This window comes from Nyctereutes procyonoides, unplaced genomic scaffold, assembly GCF_905146905.1.
Source record: "Nyctereutes procyonoides isolate TBG_1078 unplaced genomic scaffold, NYPRO_anot_genome, whole genome shotgun sequence".
NCBI lineage: Eukaryota > Metazoa > Chordata > Mammalia > Carnivora > Canidae > Nyctereutes > Nyctereutes procyonoides.
Genome location: NW_026575136.1, coordinates 16,496,989 through 16,503,741, shown reverse-complemented (window position 1 = coordinate 16,503,741; position 6,753 = coordinate 16,496,989). Strand labels below are relative to the sequence as shown.

Sequence of the window (6,753 nt, the reverse complement as noted above, 5' to 3'; positions counted from 1 at the left end):
GAAATTTGGACACAGACACACACACAAAGGGAAGAAAATGTGAAGCCACAAGGAGAAGATGGCCATCTACAAACCAAGAGAAGCCTCAGAAGAAACCAACACTGCCAACACTTTGACCTTGGATTGCCAGCCTCCAGAACCAGGGTGGTTGTGTAAGCCACCCAGTCTGGGCCCCCTTGTTACTGCAGTCCTAGCAAACAATATACAGCGATTTTCCCTACTAGAGAGTGAAGTCCTTGCCTGCTGGTTCTCATTCATCTCTGTAATTTCTAGGGCTTTGCCCAGGTCCTGGTCATTTTAAATGCTCTGTGAGTGCACGTCACTGAAAGGAGGAAAGGATACGAGGGAGCAGGGAAGGAGAGCGGACTAAGACCTGAGCCCTGGGAATTACGGCTTTATAGCCATCTTCTGAGTTTTTTAAGCTATGTTCCGCTCATGCCAAAAAGAATCACTTGGCAATTTATGTTATTTTTCCTTTCCTCTGGCTTGTACCATGCTTACGTAAATCATGGGTGAGTCAGAACATGTGGAAGGCTTACTGGGGGCAGAGGACTGTTGTAAGAAGTGCAAGGGGACAGTTACACCAGGGGTCTACCCAAGAGAAATGCAACCCACACTACATACACAATTTTTAATTTTCTAGTAGCCATATTCAAATATTTTAAAAGAAATAAATTTAATTAATTTTAATATATATGTTATTTAACTCAAAATACTTAAAACATTAACAGTTCAACATGTAACCAGTATTTTTAAAACATTAATGAGATGTTTTACATTCTTTTTTTTGTACTAAGTCTTCAAAATTAAAAAAAATAAATAAATAAATAAAATAAGTCTTCAAAATATGGTATGTACAGCAAATTCTGTACTGTGACTCTGACTAGCCACATTTCAAGTGTTAACTACTCATACATGGCTAGTGGCTACCGCTTTGGACAGCACTAGAGAGTCAGCAGTTAGCAACACAGATTTTGGAATCAAGTGGACATGGATTTGCATCCTGATCCATCACTGACTAACAACCTTTTTGTGCTTCAGATTCTGGATCTCTAAAATGGGCGCTAATACCTCCTATGGCTAAGGTGAGGGTCTAATGAAGTAGCCCAAGTAAAGCCGTCAGCGCAGTGTTGAACACAGCACCATCGTGGTCACCATGCGTCAGGCTCTATGCTATTTAATTTATATGATTAACACTCCATGAACTGCAGTGATCGTTATTCTCAATGATTAGTGCTGAGGGGACAAATTTCTCCATCAGCCATCCATCCATCAGATGAATAATCTCTCTCCAGCTCTGTTTTTCAACTTATAAAATGGGAATAATGAATGCATCTACCACCAAAAATAAAAATGACCTCCCTATTTAAGCAATATATACCTCAAAATATTCATGTTAGTTTGGGCATCTTCAGCTTACACTAAACCATTGCAAAAAGACAAAAGTTAGAAACTTTTTTCTTTACATGTACTTTCTGATTAGCTCATTTCAATACACTCTTAGGAAGAGAAATCACTCCAGTCATTCAAACCCCTGAGCTGATCTGAGTCCTATGGTGCTCATTTTTTTCCTCCAAAATCTATCAGAATCTATCCAGCCACTATGTCTAAATTATGAGTGCATAAAAAGAGATACCCTTTTTTTTGCGAGGTCTCATAACTCACCTTCACATAGCACAGGTGATAAATGCAAGCAGGAGGCTCCCTGTTAAAAAATGTGTAATAGATATATTACTGTATCTACTGTATATTTTCATTTTGGCATGCAGGAGCTCTCCTTCACCTTACAATAATAAATTATATAACCTCGACCATAAAATAACTCTAAATAACAGGACACTAGATCATTGTAATGATATTCTGTGCTCTGTAACTATTTTCAATTTTAGATCTTGGAGCAGTTCACAAATTAATTAGCTCTAGCATTATATGAGATCAGTTTTCCCCATATTTATTGAGATACACTTGACAAATAAAAATTATATATATTTAAGATGTACCTGATGCTTTGATATATCTATCTATTGTGAAATGATTATCACAATCAAGCTAGTTAATATATCCATCATCCTACACACCTTGGGGGTTTTGAGAGGGGTTGGTTTGTTTTTGCAGTGAGAACACTTAAGTTCTCCTCTTTTCTGCAGATTTCACTTATATAATATGGTATTATTAAATATAGTCACCATGCTATGTCTCCAAAACTTACTCATCCCACATACCTGAAACTTTGTATCCTTCAACAAATATCTCCTTATTCCCCCTAAAGCCCCAGTCCCCGACAATCACTATTACTCTCTGCTTTTACAAATGTGACCATTTTAGATTCCACACATAAGTGAATACATACATTATTTGTCTTTTTGTGTCTGGCTTATTAACTTAACATAATGCACTCTAGGTTCATCCATGTTGTCACAAATGACAAGATCTTCTTTTATAAGGCTGGGTAATATTTGTATGTGTGTGTGTGTGTGTGTAGCACATTTTTAAAAATCTATTCAGCTGTTGATAGATACTGAGGTTATTTCCATATCTTGGCTATTGTGCCTTAAATCTAAAATGAGTCTCTCGTAGATATTGTTGTGTCTTGTTTTGTTATTCATTCAGTCACTCTATCTTTTAATTGAAGAATTTAATCCATTTACATTTAAAGTAATTATTGATATTCCCTTTCACTATTTTTTATATTCTCCAAATGAATGAGACCATATAATGTTTAAAAGGGAAAAGAGAAAAAATAAGTGGGAAATATCAGAAAGAGAGACAGAACATGAAAGACTTCTAACTCTGGGAAACGAACTAGGGGCGGTGGAAGGGGAGGTGGGCGGGGGTGACTGGGCGACGGGCACTGAGGGGGGCACTAGACGGGATGAGCACTGGGTGTTATTCTATATGTTGGCAAATTGAACACTAATAAAAAATAAATTTATAAAAAAAGTAATTATTGATAGGTAAGGATTTACTTCCCATTTTGTTAATTACTTTCTGACTCTTTTGTAATTCCTGTGTTCCTTTCTTCCTCTCCCTGTTTTCTTTGTGATTTGATTATCTTTTTTTTTTGTAGTGATATACTCTGATTCCTTTCTCTTTATATTTTGGGTATCTTCTAAAGCTCTTTTCCTTCTGATTACCATAAGACTTACATGAAACATCTTATAACACTCTTGTAAGCTGATAACTTCATTGCATGCAAAAATTCTACACTTTTCCTACTCCTGCCCCCTCTATTTTCTGCTATTGTTGACACAATTTGCATCTTTTTATACTGGGTATGCATTAACAATTATTGTATCTATAGATACTTTTTTTTTTTTAAGTAAGCTCTCTACACACATGGGGCTTGAATTCATGAACCTGAGATCGAGTCACATGCTGTACTGACTGAGCCAGCCACGTATCCCTTTAGTTCCCTTTAGTTACTTTTGATATTTCTGTTGTTTAACCTTTTAACTATAGTTAAAGGTGATTTATGCACCACCATTACAATATGAGATTATTCTGAAATTGACTATATATTTACCTTTCTCAGAAAGTTTTACACTTTCATGTTTTTATGTTACTAATTAGTGGGGGGGGTTGTATGTTTTTTATTGGAGTTCAATTTCCCAACATATAGCATAACACCCAGGGCTCATCCCATCAAGTGCTCCCCTCAGTGCCCATCACCCAGTCACCCCATTACCCCGCCCACCTCCCCTTTGACTACCCCTTGTTCGTTTCCCAGAGTTAGGAGTCTCTCATGTTTTGTTTCCCTCTCTGATATTTCCCACTCATTTTCTCTCCTTTCCCCTATGATCCCTTTCACTATTTTTTATATTCCCCAAATGAGTGAGACCATATGATGATTGTCCTTCTCCGATTGACTTACTTCACTCAGCATAATACCCTCCAGTTCTCTCCATGTCAAAGTAAATGGTGGGTATTCATCATTTGTAATAGCTGAGTAATATTCCATTGTATACATAGACCACATCTTCTTTATCCATTCATCTTTCGATGGACACCAAGGCTCCTTCCACAGTTTGGCTGTTGTGGACATTGCTGCTATAAACATCGGGGTGCAGGTGTCCCAGTGTTTCACTGCATCTGTATCTTTGGGGTAAATCCCCAGCAGTGTAATTGCTGGGTCGGAGGGCAGATCTATTTTTAACTCTTTGAGGAACCTCCACACAGTTTTCCAGAGTGGCTGCACCATTTCACATTCCCACCAACAGCGCAAGAGGGTTCCCCTTTCTCCACATCCTCTCCAACATTTGTGGTTTCCCATCTTGTTAATTTTCCCCATTCTCACTGGGGTGAGGTGGGAACTCATTGTGGTTTTGAGTTGTATTTCCCTGATGGTCAGTGATGCTGAGCATTTTCTCATGTGCTTGTTGGCCATGTCTAGGTCTTCCTCTGAGAAATTTCTGTTCATGTCTTTTGCCCATTTCATGATTGGATTGTTTGTTTCTTTGCTGTTGAGTTTAAGAAGTTCTTTATAGATCTTGGATACTAGCCCTTTATCTGATGTGTCATTTGCAAATACCTTCTCCCATCTGTAGGTTGTCTCGCAGTTTTGTTGACTGTTTTTTTTTTTTTTGCTGTGCAGAAGTTTTTTATCTTGATGAAGTCCCAAATGTTCATTTTTGCTTTTGTTTCCCTCACCTTCGTGGATGTATCTTGCAAGAAGTTGCTGTGGCCAAGTTCAAAAAGGGTGTTGCCTGTGTTCTCCTCTAGGATTTTGATGGAATCTTATCTCACATTTAGATCTTTCATCCATTTTGAGTTTATCTTTGTGTCTGGTGTAAGAGAATGGTCTAGTTTCATTCTTCTGCACGTGGCTGTCCAATTTTCCCAGCACCACTTATTGAAGAGACTGTCCTTTTTCTAGTGGATAATCCTTCCTGCTTTGTTGAATATTAGTTGACCATAGAGTTGAGGGCCCATTTCTGGGTTGTCTATTCTGTTCCATTGATCTATATGTCTGTTTTTGTGCCAGTACCACATAATTAGTGTTTTTTTTTTTAATTTCAACTCAAACTCCTTTTAGCATTTCTTGTAAGGCAGGTCTAGTGGTGAAGAACTCTCTCAACTTTTGTTTGTCTGAGAGAGTCTCTCTTTTCATTTCTAAAGGACAGGACATAGGGAAAGCCACACCTTCTGAAGTGGGTGCCATCATGGTCTCCAGTGCCCTACCATGCAGAAAACCCCATCAACCTTCACCACTGAGAATCTCAACAGTTCTTACAGCTGCCACAGATCTTCCACAGCTTTTACCATGGAGGACACCATAGTGTTTGCCAACATAGACACTAACAACATACTCCACAGAGAACCCTACTAGTTTTTACCACAGAGGAAACCCATCACAGCCACTAGGGACACTCCCACGCCCACCCTGTAGCTTTCACCACTGAGAGTGCCACAGTTTTCATCTTTGTGAACTACAGCTACCTGAGTCTTCACCCATCCCCTCCCCCATGCCAGGTCACACCTCCCAATGCCCTGGCCCTAGGATCCAGTACAGCCACTGTGTGGGTGTCCACAACCAGCCCTGACCCCTGCTGCCACAGAAATGCTCACTTTCAGCCTCCACAATTATGCACACACATATCCATAGCCACCTTTAGCCTCTACTGCTGGGCCCCACCACAGCACACCACATACCTCCAGCCTCAGCACTGCCACAACCTGCACTGCCCCTACCTACCCAGGTACACTCACCACTGGGTCCAGAGGCACTGCTGAGGACAGCCTCACTGCACCACAATCTCACCATAGCCTTTGTGATCAATAACCATATAGATGTTGGCCATGTCTATGTCTTCCTCTGTGAGATTTCTCTTCATGTCTTTTGCCCATTTCATGATTGGATTGTTTGTTTCTTTGCTGTTGAGTTTAAGAAGTTCTTTATAGATCTTGGAAACTAGCCCTTTATCTGATATGTCATTTGCAAATATCTTCTCCCATTCTGTAGGTTGTCTTTTCGTTTTGTTGACTGTATCCTTTGCTGTGCAAAAGCTTCTTATCTTGATGAAGTCCCAATAGTTCATTTTTGCTTTTGTTTCTTTTGCCTTCGTGGATGTATCTTGCAAGAAGTTACTGTGGCCAAGTTCAAAAAGGGTGTTGCCTGTGTTCTCCTCTAGGATTTTGATGGAATCTTGTCTCACACTTAGATCTTTCATCCACGGAAATCTTTAGTAAAAGGCAAAAGATTTATACAATCTGAAGAGAAACCAGAGTACTCAAAACCAGAAACTCAAAATCCATTTTGAGTTTATCTTTGTGTATGGTGAAAGAGAGTGGTCTAGTTTCATTCTTCTGCATGTGGATGTCCAATTTTCCCAGCACCATTTATTGAAGAGACTGTCTTTCTTCCAACATTCACATGAGAAAATGCTCTGCATCATTTGCCATCAGGGAAATACAACTCAAAACCACAATGAGATACCACCTCACACCAGTGAGAATGGGGAACATTAACAAGGCAGGAAACCACAAATGTTGGAGAGGATGCGGAGAAAAGGGAACCCTCTTACACTGGTGGGAATGTGAAATGGTGCAGCCACTCTGGAAAACTGTGTGGAGGTTCCTCAAAGAGTTAAAAATTGACCTGCCCTACGACCCAGCAATTGCACTGCTGGGGATTTACCCCAAAGATACAGATGCAATGAAATGCCGGGACACCTGCACCCCGATGTTTATAGCAGCAATGTCCACAGTAGCCAAACTGTGGAAGGAGCCTCAGTGTCCATCGAAAGATGAATGGAT

At 39.7% G+C, this 6,753-nt stretch overlaps 1 pseudogene; it reads right to left on the bottom strand.

Moving 5' to 3' along the window:
• Positions 1 to 6,118: 6,118 nt before the first annotated feature.
• Positions 6,119 to 6,227, bottom strand: LOC129495617 (U5 spliceosomal RNA; annotated as a pseudogene).
• Positions 6,228 to 6,753: the final 526 nt, after the last annotated feature.